The 15,489-nt window shown below is 40.5% G+C and overlaps 1 protein-coding gene across 2 annotated transcripts in view; it reads right to left on the reverse strand.

Annotated features, from left to right (window-relative positions):
- The window catches only part of znf536 (zinc finger protein 536), a 297,735-nt gene that overhangs the window by 169,682 nt on the left and 112,564 nt on the right, over nucleotides 1-15,489 (reverse strand). For both annotated transcript variants that reach the window (XM_084722068.1, XM_084722069.1), the window contains exon 4: nucleotides 9,460-9,559. The gene's annotated coding sequence lies outside the window, so the exon portion shown is untranslated. The remainder of the gene's footprint in view (nucleotides 1-9,459; nucleotides 9,560-15,489) is intronic.

Raw genomic sequence — 15,489 nt, forward strand, 5'->3', positions numbered from 1 at the left:
ACGCAATATCTCAAGAACGCTTTGGCAAAATTTTTCAAACTTGGAAAATTTGGACTGGAACAATGAACTGATTAGATTTTCTGGGTCAAAGGTCAAGGTCACTGTGACCTCACAAAACACGTTTTTACCCATAACTCATGAAGTCCTTGGCTAATTATGACAAAATTTCACACAAATATTAATTATTAATTAGGAATAATATTATCTATTAGAAGAAAATGATGAGGTGATGACAAAGTCAAAGGCGAACTTCACTGTGACATCATAATGTTCTGCTCTATATCAGTTCTCTGGAACAAACAGTCTCTATGTGAAGACAGCATATTTCTCACTCAAAATTGTCCATTTAAAATACACCTAATACCTTGTATTAAACTCCTTCAAAGTCTTCACCACATACATTACATTGTTGTAAACTGGAACTTATTTGATTGGTGGAGGCATACAACCATGACACAGTAACTCTTTTCTATTATTTGCAGCAGAAGCATTGCAGCATGTTTCAGAATCATCCTTTTTCAAGACAATCACACTGATGGACACGAACATGACTCGATTTTGTCTCTTTTGTTATTTTGGTATTTCAAGGTATTCTGGGATAACGATGTTCTTGACAATATGACAAAATACTGACAAATATTTTTGGTTTAGAGCTCACAATAGCTGCTGAGCTGTCCTTGTACTCACCAAAATTAGTCTGTTGTACTGCCCTATTTTGTTGTTACAAGTTAACATTTTTTACCACGGTTTATTATACATCGGTTCTTTTGTAACCAAACATCTTCCACACTTTAGTTGCTTCCCTTTTTTGAACCAAGTCCTCCACCATAATATTGCCATTATGACGATATGAATTTATAATATCGTAACGTTGTCATTATCATAATATTTTTTAAAACTTTTTATTAGTTTCATGTAATGATATATCATGAAAAATGCAATATGGCACGCCCCTAACCCTCTAAAACTCCTTCGAGACATACATCAACGCCCACAGATCCCAATCAGGGAGAAGGGAGGGTGCAGTGGGGATGTGAAGGGGGCGGAGGGGGAGGGGGGGCTGGTTGATGTGTACAATATGTCAGTCAGGGGAGGGGTGAGGTATTTGAATGATAGGGAGTGACAGTAATCTGCCAAGGGGCTGCAGACTCAAAGGCACATTGGCCATTGCGAGACTTAAAAAAAAACAAAAAAAACATGCTGCCACACAACCACTCACAGGGAGAAAAGAAAACTCAACTTGATGTCTCAATTTAACTTTTAATTTGTTGACTGGATATCAAACAAAGTCTGATGGCATAATCAGGAATAATAAAAAAAACAAGTAGTAGATTTACTGGGAGCTTTATTTGACCGTGCTGCGAGCCCTACCTCCGAGACAGAAAGTCAAGTGGATTCATTGCCTCTCAAATAGTTTCACTTAACACCAGTTACGTGAAATCAATGGGAAGTACAGGAGGAAGAAAGAGCAGAAATGAAGGAGGTTGTTAAGATAGTTTCTTTCATATAGTGCTTCTGTCTCGGAGCGTGAAGGGCTTTGATTTCTATTTACTTTGTAGTGAGAGATATCGCAAGAAATTATCCCTCCCCTTAAGAATCACTGATCATCCAATAGGTTGAAATAAAGCAGGCTTGTCACATGCTCCCTCTCTCTCTCTCTCCCTCTCTTGTCGTCTTTATTGTGGTGATCAGTCGAACGCTCGCCTAACACAAGCCGTCTCTGGTTTCCACCTCCCAGGTTTTTTCCCTCTATTGCCGCTGCTGATGTAGCGCAGGTTATATGGTGTTAAACACAGAGCTGCTAAACGTTCCCCAAGGTAATAACAGTGAGCGTATATACAGTAACTGTGCTGTATGGTGACGGGAAGTTGCTGCCAAGTGTGGAAGCAAAGGAGACGGAGAGAAAAGAGGCGAGAGGGAGGGTGAGGGTAGAGAAAAAGGGAAGGAAATGAAATAATTAGAAGACAGAGGTAAAAAAGAGAGAAATGAAGGGTACGCCGAGGAAAGAGGTGGAAGGTGAGTAATTGCCGAAGCAGGGGTACAAATAAAGACAATTAGAAGTGATGTTGCACTGTTGTAATACTGTTACATGGTGCTTGGTGAGTGTGCACAGGTGCATTTACTATCTGTAGTTGTGATAGCAGGGGTTTAAATTCTGCTTTTAGACATGTCAGCCCTGTTATCTATTCACCCACTACTGTTTTTACTTCTTCAAGAGTTCTTGATGTGCTTAAGACTACAGTAGTACCTGTGATGTATGAACCTGTGATGTATGAATATCAAAGTAAAGCCAAGTATGAAAAATCACATTTGAGCCTCAAATTACTGGAAAAGGTTAGTAAGTGAGCTTGAGTTGTGATATTTTTGTGAAATACCTTACATTTCATTATTTGCATTTGACTGTTCAACTGTTTTTTTTGCTTTTCTGGCACCCATTTCTATGGAAAAGTTTTGGTCAAACTCAGGCAACTAGAGCTGCTTGGGTTTCTTGGTCAGGTTTGAATAAACCGATCTTGTAACTTCAATCTTCAACTTTACACTTTAAAATTGTGGGCTGTGCATACGCCAAAGTCCAATTTCACAAGCAGGTGATACACCAGTTCTTCCCATTAACGTCTATGGAGAGCAGATCAATATTAAAGTGACCTTCGTGGTCATGGTAACAAAAATAAACACTGTTTAACATTGCAAAATGGTCATAGTTTGGTTAGGTTTAAAAAGATAATTTTTGGGTAAAAATTTGTGTGTTAAGTTACATTATCTACATGACATAAGTTAAAACCAGTGTACGTTGAGTTTTGGGACATGAAAGCCAGTCTCCTGGCTAAAAGTGCTTAGTTTTGTTCGACCCAGTCATCAACCCCAACCTTCACTCTACACTCTACATGGACCTTCTTGCTCACCTGACATTTTTTATGCATGGTGTTTGGAAACATCTGTTCTCCACAAAAGTTGCGTTGAGCGCAAAAATTGACTAAAAATGGCATCTGTGCAAGACTACGAAGCCTTGCAGGCAAAGTGCTGCGCTGCTCAAGCACTGCTCGTGTGGTATGAAGCCATGTGGATGACGTATAAAAACCGCGTTGCAGACATGACATCATAGACCCCTGTCAGGTGGAATCAAGGCGTTAGTGTGGTCTCAACTATCTCTTGCCTGTTAATAATCAGATAGATTAGTCTCTTCTGAGAGGAGATTAACTAAGCTAGCTACTAGCTGACGGAGCCATGAGCAAATCTAACATTTCTCACATCACATATACATCATATACTGTAGAAATGTACTGACAGTGGGTTTCATACGAATATATGAAGGCATTATATTGTTTTATCATCAAAACAAATTTTATTTTTTATATATATCACTAATGTCAAGTGCATGTTTTCATATTTTTTAATTTTATAACCTAGATCAGTATGTGGCAGCAGTCCATGAAAACTCATAAAGGCAAAATTTCATTAATAATGTCATTATGTCCAGAATTCTGTTTAAAAACCAAAACATTTCACAGTCTATTTCTTAAATGTTCCCCCAAACAGACAAGACATAAATCATGAGAGTTCTCTGAAGTGCCATAAACTGACCGCTACAGGTACAGTGTCACTTCACTGGCTGAATGAAATGCAGTTTTCTTTTGATGAACGAAGTGTAAAAGTCTAAGCGCGTGTTATTTCTGAGGAATGCAAGGACGGGAAATCAATGGCATATCAAGGAAGACATAAGTCAGAAGTGAAAAAGACCGAAGATATGGATGCCGTGGGAGGTGGAAATTGTTCCCCTCCCCAATCCAATCGAACCCCCCTTTTTTTCTCCAGGAAGCCAAATCCAGGCCATGTCTAAGATTTCACAACGATTAGCGAGGGAGGGATGAGGAGGGATATAGAGATGTACTAGAGCAGCATTAGCCATTAATCACCAAGGAGGGAGGGAGAGGGAGAGCCAGAGAGACGGAGAGAGGGAGTGATAAAGAGGGAGGACTGTCCTAGCATGGCTCAGCATGGGACTTGTACTTTTGCTGTCTGGACCTCCAGGGGTCTCGTGTTTGACTGTGGAACAGTGGCTCAGTAGCAGGAGAGGAGTTTCCTAATCCTGGGCCATTGGACAGGGATTTTATGTTGTATATATTTACAACATAAAATGCAATGTATCCATTTATGACCAAGATCTGAGACATTTCTGTGTGTATGGTGTATTCTGCAGCAGAATTGCATTTAATCATGTTTATAATGGAACAGAATGTAAAGTTTACATTGTTGAGTATTCTTTCTGTAATGACAGCTGGCGTTGAAGTTTCTAATCTGGATAGATGACAATACTGGATATTGCTACTCTGCATGTACAGTATTTCTTTTTTGTTCCTCATCAACATGCAACTCAACTGTTCTGTACATCTTGTCTCTTTCTAAAGCTTTTATTCATTTCCAAAAAAGAGCCAAGCAGATCCAAATCTCCAACTCCAAATTTGGGCTTTCAGCTCTTTGACACATTTGCTGTCACCTGTCAAAGTGACTGCTACAATACTGGCAACCATTTTGTTAACTTGCCGGAGGTTCAATGTCAACCCAAACACACGTTAAATGTTCACACGATGTCTTCCTCCTGGAATTGAAATGTGAAGTCTGGGAAGAGTGTTGTTCTAACACGTCACCTTCCAAAAGACTTGATAAGTCATTTTAAAACATCTAACAGACCTCTAATCTTTTTTTTTTTTTTTTGTAATATCCAACACCTTATACAAACTAAACAAGAGCGTAGTCATTTACCCAGCCACCTTCCAAAGAGGTTTTGCGTAAAGTCACACTTCTTCCACCTTTGTTCCTGAGAGAAATTAGTTATTCACACAGCAGTGAGATTTTGTCTGTCAGTAAAATGTAAAGAGACATTTGACAAGAAATTCTCATCACAAGGTCAACGAATTTTGGTCACATGATAAAGGGCATTTTTGCACTGGGGGAGATTGTAACCATTGTGTCTTTTCAAGGATGGACAGCGGTTAAGATCTCCCACATGTGTGAGGATCACCTGTTACACACTTACTGTAGGCCACATGATAACTAAAACTCCATTACCGGTGCCACAATTTCGATATTAAAGCGAAAGTGGAAGTGAACCCAACTCAAAGGCAGATGAGTGATTCTCCAAGTATTTTTTTTTCTTTCTCCTCCTGGCCTACTTGTGGCATCTGTTCAGAGAAAAAAAAACTGAAAGACGACACAGTGTGGCTTTCCAGCTGTTATATCACACTTAATACCATAGAGACTTTGTAAAGAAAAATGAGAAAATGTTAAGACAGTTATCAGGGCATTAAACCAGTGATCTGTTGGTCTTTACAAATGACTCGACAGTTTAACAATGGTATAGGTATCAGTCCTAAAAAGAAAACAACAATCGCACCAAATCCTGACCTTAAAATCGTGAATTTGGAGAATCGAGACGTCCCTAATCTGCATGACAACTGAGTAACTCCATCCTCTTTGGAAATACAACATCAGCAGACCTCGTGGTGATAATTTCTTGTTAAATTGTTTCCAAGGTCAAGAATTAAACTTTCAAGGGAAAATTTACCATATTCACCGCTTACGTGGATGTTCAGTCAGTAGTAAATGTAGTCAAATGAAGAAATAAATCTTTCAGTCCGTGCTATATTGACCAAGAAAGCTAACTTCTTCTCATAGACTGTATAATAACTGGAGGGACAGAGCCTACGTGACGTCAATTGTAGGTTTCTGAAGACCCATGCTGAAGATTACAGTGTGGTGGCTCCAGCCGTCACTGGGCAGTTCACTAACTTCCAACTATACAAAGGCAGGCAAAAAGCTGGAGCGCAGATGGGGATGTGGTGACTAAATCAGAATAATAAATTAAAATAAATTAAATTAAATTAGGTAAAAACCCACCCCCAGTACCCCCAAAACTGTTTTTCGTACCAGGCTATGAACATGTTTATTTCTTAAGCTTGGTATTTAAATATGGAGGGTATATCTGGATAGTCTCACTTTTGGAGCCAGCCAAGTGGCCATTCAGGGAACTGCAGTTTTCAGAACTTCCGTAGTGCTACTTGGTTCTCCTGCTTTAGGAGCCATGCTGGCAGTGCCTACATGTGGCAGGATGGATTGCACGTGAGGTTCTGATACCCACACCCATGTTGCTGTAAAACCTTAGCCTATAGCCATTAGTCTTGTTGTCCTAAACACAGCATTAGGTGACAAATCTCACACGGCCCTCGGCTTCCAAGAGGTCATTTCCTGTTGAAGTTAGTCTCCAATAATAACTAAAAAGCCTACATATTAAAATATCATGAAAAATCAAGTGGAAAGCACATTATATAATCAGCTTTGAATGTTGTATAATGCATACTAGATGCTATTTAAGTACTGATTTCACAAAACAGTGCAGTAAAACAGAACCACACAGGTTTTCAACAGGATATCCTATCATGATCTCTTCAACATTAAATTGTTAGCGTTGCTATTGGACTGCTTGCACATGCACTGATCTTTGAGCTACACCTTCATGAAAGTGAAGAAGTTTTTTTCTGGACAACAGTTTCCACTTGTGTTTGGTGTGATCATTACCATCAGCCTCATATTCTAATGTGAAACAGACATAAAAGGTGTAGTCAACACCCCCCCCACCCCACGCTCATCGCCGCAGTGGGAGGCAAGGTGAAACAGGGTGACCATAAAACCAGAATGGCCGTCACTTAGTGTTCCCTGCATCCCCCCTTTCTGTCTCCCCGCGCCCCTCCTTCCTCCCGCCCGCTCCCTACACCCATCCCTCTCTTCTTATTTTTTTAATTTTTTTATTTTTTTTCTGTACTATGAATAAATTTAGTCTGTCCCGGACATGAAAATGTCAAATACCTAAAATACACCTAGGCTAAATAGCATATTAATTTTTAATGCCTGCTCATCCTATGCTGCTATTCTCATATCAGGCCTGTCTGCCAACAGCTGTTGCTGGCTCTCTGGCTGGGAATTTATCGTCCATCTAGCTAAAGGAGGGGAGAGAGGGAGAGAATAAAAAAAGAGATGGGAGACATTGTTCAGAAGACAAGGAAAAGGGGAGGGACAGATCTGTGTTTTCATGGATCCCTACCTTGCATTTATATCACCTACACCTCACAACTTTCTTACTTTGATATACGAGTGGGATTCAATTACACTAATGCCAAACATAAATTGTTCAAGATTTCTTCCTTTTTCCCCCTGCGCGGCGTGTTATAGCGCGAGCCTCCTCATACATAAAAGAGAAATAAGGAGCAGAGTGGTGACATTGACGCTGGAGGTAGTGACATTGGGGAGAGCGGCAGAGGGAGACGAGATGCACTGAAGCAATGTGCCAGTGTGGGTGTTGAATGCCACCCATGTGCGTTTTTAGGTGGCATGTGGTGGATGATTATCATAGATTATCACAATCCAGATTGTTACAAGTTCTGTCTGCGCACATAGCAGCAGTGTACTGTAGCTGTGTGACTGTCTGTGTGTGTGTGTGTGTGTGTGTGTGTGTGTATGTGTGTGTGTGTGTTTTGGTTTAAGACAGAGTGCCTTTGGGGATAAGACTAAATGGTGAGTGAATGACGAACAGTTGGAGTGTGTGAGTGTATGTGTGCATTTATTTGTGTCTATGTGTCTTGTTCTTTTATCATTACAGTGTGAGGAGAAAATATCATACAGGGTTTGGAAAAACGGGAAAAGCTGAGGCCTTGCGGACAGGCTAAGGTATGAATTGACCTTTCGCTAGGCCCCTCCTCCGAACAGCAACTGTCCGATCATAAATTAGCAACTGTAACTAGGCACCATAGGCCTGTCAAGCTTCTTTAAATGTTGACACGGTGTGCATGAGTCTCTAAAAAGGGTGATAATCTGTGTCTCATGAGTTGGGAGGGTGGCATTTTTTGTATCTAAAATACAAGAGCAAATGTCTTCGGAATGGATTGAAGTTCGTCTTTATCTGCACTAATGCAAGCTGGAAATGTTAGCATGCCCGACTAGCTATTTTACTGCCTGCAGTAATGTTACCTCCAGCCATACTTGTGTTAGATATTTGCCAAACTAATGGCTTAATTCCAAGGGATACACTGGGATTTGTGTGGGGGGTTTGGTGAGGAGGATTTGGATTCGTGCATGATCAAAGTAGCCAGGTTAGCTTAGCTTCTACCCTGGCTCTCTTCCTGGCCCGGCAGGTCTGGTTGGGTGACCGTCTCAAGGTCCCCTGCATCGAATTTAATCCCTGTGTTTCCTTCTCCGATGTTAATGAGTGTATTTCTGTCATCAAGGATTGACATTAACCATGGCACGGTAAGCCGTGGCCACAAAAAGTTACTCTCTGGCCACCAAATACTCCATGTAGGTGGCCGTGCTCATGGCAACCAAGTTTGACTCCCATTCCCACCAACACAACATGACACTTTCACAAAAATCCAGATTCCTTCATACCTTTTAGTTCATCAATCTACGAAAACAGCAAATAGTATTCACCGTTAGCTAGCTAACAATATTCCAAGGCTACAGGTATGGTTTGGGTATGCGTGGGTTTATTAAGCCTACTCTTATTGCAATGCCTTTTCTGTATTGTTGTATGTAAGTTTACATTTGGACCAACAAAAATGTCCTTTGGCCAACAAATTTAGGGTTTAAAAATATTAGCATCTATCCCTGCCTTATTTCACCATCTGACCAATGCTTGCTGGGAGGTAGCTTTATTTTGAAATTAATGTTATGTGATGTACGCAACGTTTAGGCTAACTTTCGTATTTCAGACGCTTTTTACATGGTTCTCGTTTTAAAATGTGTCATATGGAAACATCAGAAAGTCAGGTGGAAACGGACTTCTCATCTAACACAGTGAGTTTAAACAAGCCAGCAAGTCATCATTTTAGTTGACAAAAGTTGACAAAATCCACAGTCATCAGCTAGAAACGAAAAAGCTTGGTTTTGTTTGCTTCTCTGTGGAATGATGTGTCATTAAAATATTGAAATAACGATTCTGAATATTTGAAAAGGCTTCAATTCTCATTTTCTGCTGTATTGATACACCAGTGCCAGTTGCACTTTCTTCTCTCCAACAATGAGTTGGTGCTATTAGCTTTACTTAACCCCGTAGATTAGTTAATTTGATAATTTAGTTATTTAAAAAGGCCTGATCTAACGAGAAAAAATACATGTTTTTATAAAGGTAACTTTCTCGTTGTCATGTTACAGCCCTGTTATTGATATCTTTTACTAAAAATCTAAAATTGTATGCCCTCAATGTTTTTTCTTGAATATTTATATTTTTCAAAGTATTGTTCCAAAGTTAGAAGTTCAAGTATTGTGGCAACACTAGTAGCATATGTAGCCAATGTTGATTAAAAATCTGCCACAGTTATCACTATATAAACTGCATGTGTGATGTGTGACATAGCAACAGTAACTAAGGAGGGTGGGGCTTAGCAAAGGGTCAATTGTGTGTGTGCTTACCTTAACACTCCAACTGCATACTGGAGTGCAACCTGTCTGTTCGGATCAAGTGGCCTCTCACTGTCACTCCTGACTGACTACTGCTGGCTGGAACGGCCACCTAGAGGGAGAAACAGAGGAGGAGGACGGGGGGGAGGCGGTTAGAAGAGGAGGCTATAGTGAAATATAGACCTGAGGAGGCGAGGAGGAAGATGGACAGGGGATACAGCCTGAAGAAGAAGACAGTGATGGGTTGGAAAGGAAGGAGAAGATGAGGTGAGGAGGAGGGGAGTGGGGGGGGGGGGGGGGTCGATGTCAAGATGAAAATCTAACAAATTCAGCGAGCGACGCTGCAGAGGTCAAGGGAACGCAGCCGAAAAAGGTTAAAGATGAAATCAAAGCCAGCGCGCTGCGGTGCCCGGAGGCACAGCTGAAAATCTATCCCTCCAGGGCAAGGCCACCGCTGACGCGAGGCAGACAAGAAGCTAAATACTGCACGCCACTCGGGGATCTTTCATTTTCAACCGATCAATAAGGGCTTATATTTATCAGGGCCTCCGAGCAGCTGCCACGTCTGACAACCTCCACTTCATTTTTGCACTCCTCCTCTGCTCTTTTTTCCTCCTCCTTCTTCTCTTGTCTTCTTCCTCCTCCTCCTCCTCACCCTCGCACGCTAAATTGAGACCCATCGACCATGAAAAGGGGCAGAGACCCTGGATTGCCATTAACCCCCCTCGTGTCACTAGACTGCCTAACACACACACACACACACACACACGCACACACACTCACAAAATGCCCCGGAGATACAATTCTGCTAAAGGTCTGCCCCCCCCTCGCTTTAAAGAAACATGCCTTATCATTATGGCCTTGGCACAGACACCAGCACCTCTTCATGTCTTTTGTTTCTCAAGCTGCCCATGCCACCCAAGACACACACACACACACACACATACACACACACACACACACACACACCCTCACACACAGAGACAAACAAACATGCACACACCGCCCTGCCACAACCTGATTTCACTTTTAATTTCTGCCATTTTGCGCACGTCTTTGTCGCCAAATTCATTCCAAATAACTAAAATATCAAATCCCAAATTACCACTATAAATCTGAGGAGCATTACGATAAGCGGAAGATTGGGTTTAGGGGTCTGAGTTAAAATAACTGGCTGTCTAATCATCTGCACAACAATATTTGCTGTGAGGCATTCTAAATAGATTATCGCTAGTCCATCTGTGTCATCATTGATTTATAAGGCATTAAGCTGCTTGGGGAAGAGAGGGCCTTGCCTTCTCTGCTGTTAAAGGGGCTTCTTGTCGAAATCAGGGGCACGGCAATGGAACAACTGTGGCACTCGTCTAACCTCCCCTTTAATCGAGAGGAAGTGAAAATAGGACGGGCGTATCTGGGCTTTTTTTTTTTTTTTTTCCGAAAAGGGAAGTATGAATCCAAATTTTCTGCATCTCTTTTTGTTTGGCGATACAAAGAGAATGGGAGGAGGGGAGGAAGTACAGGAAAAAAAAAAAAAAAAACACACACACACACACAGAGTGAGAAACAAATAGCACACACAAACACACATATGCACATACACACATGCAGAAAAAAAAAAAAAAAACAAGGGACATCATTAACATATGAATGCCATATGCAAATGGTAGGGAGAGAGCAGATGTTGTTGCATTTAATTGACCTATATGTGAATTGCATCCAAACCTTTCAGTGTGTTTTCTGGGCCCACTGAGTACAGTTTTGACTGGCTTTCTAGTACCACTCAACATACGAGCGGGGTGCACAGCCATTTTAGCAGTGTTTAACCATAAAGAGGGAGACGGCTAAAGATAGAATAGAATAGAATAGAATAGAATAGAATAGAATAGAATAGAGTGTATGCTGAAAAAATATTAAAACACATTGTTTGTACAATTTTTTTTTTCTGTTATCCCTCACTAATGACATCTCTACCAAAACTGCTCACTAACAGGTGGTGATGTAAGTAACTAAGTACAATTACTCAACTACTGTATTTGAGTGCAGTTTTTAGGTACTTAAGGATACAAATGTGAGGTATTAATTTGACAGCTATAGTTAGAAATTACTTCGTAGATTCAGATTTTACAGAAAATCATATGACAAGCTAATAAAATATAGAGATTGTTATAAACTAAACCTACTAAAACTAAAAGTGTGGGCCGCGGCCCACTGGTAGGCCATGAAAGGCCCTGCTGGTGGGCCTTGAGAGGTCATGAAAAATGAATACATATATGTTTGAAATTATCATAAAATATGGGGTTTAAATGACATGTTATTTTTCATTTATTTGGCCTAGATTCACAGGTGTTACACTGTATATGGTGACCTGTCACACTAACATCACAATTTATCTAACATGTCATCACTGGTTCAGTTCGTCTTGTGTGTTGATCAGAGTTGAGATTAAAGTTTTGGGTGGGCCGCAGAGGATTTTCAAGTTTCATATTGGGTCGTGGCATTTTTAAGTTTGGGAACAGCTGGACTACATTATGCAACAGACTATAAAACAGCCAAAATGTTGAAAATTCAAAAAGTTCTAATATTAATATAATAAAGAAAGTTTGAACTTCTCAAGTAATTCCCAAGATCTCAGTCCTGACTAATTTGGTGACACCTGTGGTAGTTGTGAGTTCTCATCAACCCTGTTTCCCATGTTTGAATATTGCATTAAATATTTTGTAATTGCTGCAAAGGTTGTGTTCACTGGCAACATTTTTCCACATCCATGAACCTGCAGTCTCACACCAGATAGGAATTTGGCATCAGAGACGTGCATTTGTCTCCTGCAGGTGATCAGGTGAAAAACACTTCAGTTAGGGTTATATTCATATTCAAGAATGTTTCCATTAGAGTATATTCACCTGAAAATAAGAATTATATCTACAGCAGATCCACTTCCAAGGAAAAGGCCATGTTTCTACATTATTGCAGAGCCAATGAACTAAACACTAGCTCTAGATATGGTGTATGGCCATTCGAGCTTTTCATGAGCTTCATGGCCACTGTAGGCTCCTCTGCCTGTTTGGAAGGGGAGGGTGAGGCAAGCGGTATTCAGTTGATTGCAATTTGCAACCTCGCCACTAAATCCAACACACTGGTCACATAAACATTTTAATTCAATTTGGAGTGCAGTATCACAATGTGTCTGACTAGAAAACAATTTAAAAAATTACCTAATTATTACTAACACGCATCTTTTTGTGAGTTGCTTAGTGGTTACTTAGCCAACCAGTCATGAATCCCATTTTTTTTATTGGTTTAAACAAGGGATCTGCAACCTTTACTGTAAAAAGAGCCATTAAATACTTTTTTTTAGATTTGGCATCCATAGCTGGCTTAGGGAGACTTAAGACTAGCCACTGAAAAAAATGAAAGTTAAATGCACTGAGCCATCAGTTTTTCTACAAATCTGATGTATGTGTTAAACATTTTTACAACTGAAAAATGTAAGAATAACTACAACAACAATAAATTAAAATTAGAATGTTAAATAACAGTTACCTATTTCCATAGAATTAATTGCCAAAAGTCCCACAGAGCCACAGGTTGAAGACCGCTGGTTTGAATGCACTGTCTGATGTGTCCTTTTTACACCTGTTCACTTGCATTAGATTGAGTATTGCATGGCTGGGATGGCCTGGCATACTATTCTATACTGTATATCTTCATTTTAAAGGCTTAAGTATTTAATAATGTTTAATTAAAGTTGACTTTGCATGTTCACCCTTTCATAATTTCAAAAAGGGAAATGGAGGAAAAAAATACTGACCATAAAAGGGATCAAAAACATTTTAAGCTACAGGGTCCCTGACTTCTACCAAGGAAAAGTGGTACAGTGAAGTCATATTTGCTGTGACTTTACTATTTAAGTAAAAAATCTGTGTATTTCCTCCACCACTTGGGCTGAGAGCCAGATAAAAGTGATTTTCAAAGTCTACACACACTTAGTACAAAGCCCCTGTAAAGCCCCTCAACTACATTTTATTCTGCAGGTAGAGGCAGAAGAGGAGGGAAAGTCACGCATTTTACACTGCGATGTTTGCATGGGTGAGCCATGAAAAACACAGATGCTATTTTCATCTGGGCCTCTGCCTTTTCTTTTTTTATTCTTCCCTTTCCCCCTTCCCTCCCTCTCTCTCTTTTATTCTCTCTTCTCTATCCCTCTATCCCCCCCACTCCCTCCCTCCCTCCCCAATCTTGGGAATGTCATTAAATTGTATTAAATAGCCTTTTGTCCAGGGGGCAAGGACCACCCGATATATGATAATACATTAAGGCCCCAGTGTAGCAGCCACTGAGCCGAGACCATCTTAAGAACAAGCATGGTGTGTGTGTGTTTGCCATTGTGTGTGCGTGAATGTGCGTGTGTGTGCGCTAAAGAAGTGGATGGGGAGAAAATAAGATGGAGAAAGGAGGATCAGGACGAGTTGGGGTGGAGGGATAGAAAGAGTGAGATATAGAGGAAGAGAAGGGGAAGGGAGGGATAGAGAGAACAAGGTGGCGTGGCTGCCTGCCTGCGCATGTGGCTCCCTAACAACTGTGACACATACTAATAGAAACATACCTAATAAATTACGAGCTTTCAGGGTCTGGCAAGCTGACATTTTCTCTGTGCACGGGACAATTTCATATCTGCGGCGCAAAGTCGAGGGGCTGCTGGACCAAATTGCATCACACAGAGATGCCAGAGGATTAGCATAAAAATTAACACTTAAATTTCAGCTTATTGTCAACCCCACTCCTGCACCGGCTGCCTCACAACAATCAATTCCTCTTAGAAATCTGATTAGATTCCATGACGCTTATTATCCCAGTCATGTCTGCCTGCCCCCTTCACTTCCACCACCACTGCTGCTACACACACACACACACATACACACACACATCACTGGCATATCAGAGCGCTGGCTGCCATGACTGCCCAGACCATTTGTTTAAATGGAATTAAGGAGAAAATAAATCTATAGGTGTGGCATTTCTTTTGACAGATGATGCCCTGTTCTCTATTTGGCTGTTTGTCTTGTGATTTTGTGTCTTCAGCCTGCATAGAAAACCATTCAGACATGTTGGTATTGTATTATATGGATTAATATTGTATCTTTTGCATGTTACGTTCATTTAAAGACACAGCTCTGGTTATTTGAAGTGGGGCTGCATGGGGTATTTTTTGTCCTTTACTTTTTGTTAAGCAGTGTACTGCTGTGGACAGGATCAGCACCAACACATATTTTATCCACCTAAAATAAAAAATATCATTATACAGAATATTTTGACTGCTTTTTTCTGCTGCCAGACAGTCTTTTCCAACAGAAAACTGCTGTTATGTAAACCAAATATCGCTCAAAACCAACCAGACTCCATTGTCATTTTACCTCACAGAACACGGGAGTTGCTGATCTACCACTGCTTCAGTCTTGTAGTTTATTTGAGTTATTGTGTGACTCTGAACTAACCTTTTGAAACACCAAAGTCACACAATAAGACAAATAAACTAACTGATCACCGCAGCAGTAGACCAACAACTCCATGTTCTGCGAGGTAAAATTACTGATTTCACCAGTGGAGTTTGGTTGGTTTGGACAAAGCGATATTTGGCTTATATAATGGTGGTTTCCCATTAAAAAAAGGATGTGACAGCAAGGTAAAACAGTGAAAATATTCTAAATATAGTATACATTTAAAGGCATAATATGCAACATTTACCTTACAAAAACTTATAGACTCCTTCTAAAGGTGTGTAGTGGTGTCTGATCTGCACAGATCCTGCCCTCTGCCTCTGTATTTTCTTATTTTTATTTTTTTGCTCATGTTTTGCTGTGTCTGAGATGCTTCTGGGCTTCAGCCTGCTTGGCAAAGGTGTGCAGAACTCTATAAAAATATAACATACAACGGATACATTGCCGTCTATTATCTTTTTCCTCTGCTCTCTGTGTGTGAGAACCGCAGCGGGAGATACACACACATACACACACACGCACAGGCAAAGCATATTGAAGATCACTT

Source organism: Lutjanus erythropterus, chromosome 1 (genome assembly GCF_056507025.1).
Source record: "Lutjanus erythropterus isolate fLutEry1 chromosome 1, fLutEry1.hap2, whole genome shotgun sequence".
Classification (NCBI taxonomy): Eukaryota; Metazoa; Chordata; class Actinopteri; order Lutjaniformes; family Lutjanidae; genus Lutjanus; species Lutjanus erythropterus.